A 3,275-nucleotide genomic window follows, 5' to 3' on the forward strand; every position below is an offset into this window, starting at 1 on the left:
CATTTTAATTCATAATGTGAAAGGGGAAAATATCATTATGTGTTACATAGAATAAAAATAATCAACTTTTAAGTGCTTCACTGTTGCATTGTATCATGACAATTGAAACTAGTCATAAACTTTAAGACATTACTTACATCTAAGAAATTGATTATCATGTATACCATATGGCAATAATGGAAATATTTTTACTAAATAAGTGAAAGTTTCATTTTTAAAAGAGATGTTTGCTTTTCTTTTCTTTTCCTATTTTCACACTGGTGCTAAGGCATAGTACCTAGGACTTTGCAGATGAGAGGCAAGCACTCAACCATTGAGCTACTCTATCAGTCCTTAACTTTTATTTTAAAATAAACTATTTAAAATTTCTGGTATCTTATCACTTTTCTGTTTCTTATTACTGTGATACTAGAACCATGTTTCACCAGCATGATTTTAAAGGAGGCATTAAGCCAGGGGAGGCTTAAAGATAAAATGTTTTTAGAAATCACTGCTTCTGCTATATGGCTGGGGTAGGCATTCATGCGTATAAGGTTTAGGTAAGCTTAGACTATCACCACTTCAACATTTGGGAGAAACTAGTAGTATGCTACCTATGACTGCATCCTGTGAGAGTATGAATGTCCATCATTTCCCCATGTTATATATTGATAGCCACTGTTATCAATCAGTAATAAGAGAATAAACTAAAATTCTCAGAATGTACAATAGCTTAGCAAAATTAACAAAAATACATTTTAAAGGTTAAAGGAACAATGGAATAAAAGATACTGTTTGAGAAATATTTATTAATAATTTTTGAGAAATAGGATATGAATTCTATCTGAAACTTTAAATTATAAATGGATGGCTACTTTATAGAGCAATAGCAGGATGCCACAGATAAGGGCTCCAAATCCTTCATTTTATATTAACTTGTTTAATGGAAGGGAATGGATGACTGGGCAATCCAAAAAATGATCCAGCCATCATTCCAACTTGGATTAATCCTACATTTTATGTGTGCATTTATTTTCTGAGTAGAAGTTTCTTGAAAGTAAAATGTGAGTATGTGCCTGTGAGAAATTTTATGTGACATACTTAGGAATAAAAAAATATAGATAAATTACCTTTTTTGATATTTTTTTTACTTAAATTTGAAACAAGCTTGTTTTACATGCCAATCGCAGTTTCCTCACCCTAACCCTGTCCCCGTCCCAACCCCTTTCCCATCCCCTTTCTGCTCCCAAGGGAGGGTGAGGCCTTCCATGGAGGATCTTCAGAGTCTGTCATATCATTTGGAGCAAGGCCTAGGCTCTCCCTCGTGTATCTAGGCTGAGGGAGTATCCCTCTATGTGGAATGGGCTTCCAAAGTCCATTTGTATGCTAGGGATAAATATTGATCCACTACCAGAGGCCACATAGACTGCCCAGTCTTCCTAACTAACATCCACGTTTTGGGATCCACAGTCTGGGTAGGTTCTTTGCTGGTTTCCCAGCTATCAGACTGGGATCTGCTCCCCTTGTTCAGGTCAGCTCTTTGTGTGGGTTTCTCCAGCCTGGGCTTGCTTGGCTTCTTTGTTCATCACTTCTCCCTCTCTGCAAATGGATTCCAGGAATTTTGCTCAGTGTTTAGCTGTGAGTCTGCTTCTGCTTCCATCAGCTATTGGATGAAGGCTCTAGGATGACAGATAAGGTAGTCATCAATCTCATTATTGGGGAAGGGCATTTAATGTAGCTTCTCGACTATTGTTTATATTTTTAATTGGGGTCATCAAAAATCTGGAACACTTCATGAATTTGTTTATCATCCTTGCTTCATGAATTTGAGTGTCATCCTTCAGCATAAGGCTTTTCTAATCTTCTCTATATCATTTCAATTTTAGTATATGTGCTACCAAAGTGAGCACCAGATAAATTATCTTTAAAACTAAAAATTATCCTTAGTAATTCAAAAAGGAATTACTTTGATATGTGAAGAACTAGGGAGTATATGATTAGATAATCAAATAGTTCATATATTTACATATATGCAAACTGTCACAAAGTAGATAAGTTTAGCTGAGAATGCACAGCAGTCTTCACATGATTTTCTTATGTGAAATCCATAATTTTATTGAATATATTTAATGTTTTTGTTCAATGTACCTCTGTAATGAAATCATAGAAGTATGTTTAAATATTTTGCTTTAGATAAATGGTTTTCTAGACTGTAACTTAGAATAGTAATATATTGTATAAAACCCCTGAAGGACTTTATCTTTAGTGTACTTCTTACAGCTGTCTCAAATATCAAAAGTCTCAACTTGAATTTTCCAGAAAATAGACTGTGACACAGTTCACTGTGTTGATGACCAAGAGGAACATATTAAACTGCCAAACACATTATCAAAGTACAAAGTGCTATGAGAGCATAATAGGACAGGAACAAAATATAAGACAGCACTTCTGGAGTGAAAGGTTATTTAATTTTGATGTGCTTTGTGATATAGCTTGAGTGTAAGATGTGTGGGAGTTCAAAATGGAGAGTATAAACAAGGGGAACTAGAATACAGACTAAGAATGGATTGTCTGACTTCCAATACTTTTAAGTATTGAACAATAAAATGTGTGGGCTTTATGCCATAGATATTGAGGAAACTTGAAGTTCAGAGTAATATAAGTGGAGTCACATTTTTCAAATAAATTTTTTTCTTCAGACCCTGTTGACACTATATTGTGGTAGAAAGAAATGAATGCCATAGAACATTGTATGCATTGTGATATTTCATGAAATACTTCCTAGACAATAATTATGTTAGTACAGGTTTATGGAAATACACATATATAAGACATATTTCATAGGCAAAATAAAAATCAATGATTTAAATATGGGAAACTGAGAAAAGAATATTTAGTGGTTTAAGGTTCCTAAAAGTATCCAATTCCATTGATAGATACTTAACAATGGAAAAAGATAAATATGAAGAGGGTAAATTTCATTTTTGATGGGTTAATTTTGAAGTGCCAATAAACATTCAGAATGAAAGTGGAAATGTGTGTGTGTGTGTGTATCTCTCTCTCTCTCCTTGTGTATGCCTATGCATGTGCGTTTGTGGTGAGTGTGCATGTGTGTGTGGGGGGGAGTTGAGCAGGATATCAATCTATAGGGTGAGATAAGAACAAAATTGTTCCCTCAATAGACACATTATTTTTATTACAATCATTCATTTGTTGGTGTGTATGGGGTAACACATGTGGATAACAGGAAAAATTGAGGGGAGTTGGCTATCTTCAACCAGTGTGGATACTGGGGA

At 34.4% G+C, this 3,275-nt stretch overlaps 1 pseudogene; it reads right to left on the reverse strand.

The window, feature by feature from the left end:
* Positions 1-1,773: 1,773 nt before the first annotated feature.
* LOC127226635 (uncharacterized) lies at positions 1,774-1,889 on the reverse strand (annotated as a pseudogene).
* Positions 1,890-3,275: the final 1,386 nt, after the last annotated feature.

The sequence above is a fragment of the Phodopus roborovskii genome, unplaced genomic scaffold, assembly GCF_943737965.1.
Source record: "Phodopus roborovskii unplaced genomic scaffold, PHOROB, whole genome shotgun sequence".
Taxonomy (NCBI): Eukaryota; Metazoa; Chordata; class Mammalia; order Rodentia; family Cricetidae; genus Phodopus; species Phodopus roborovskii.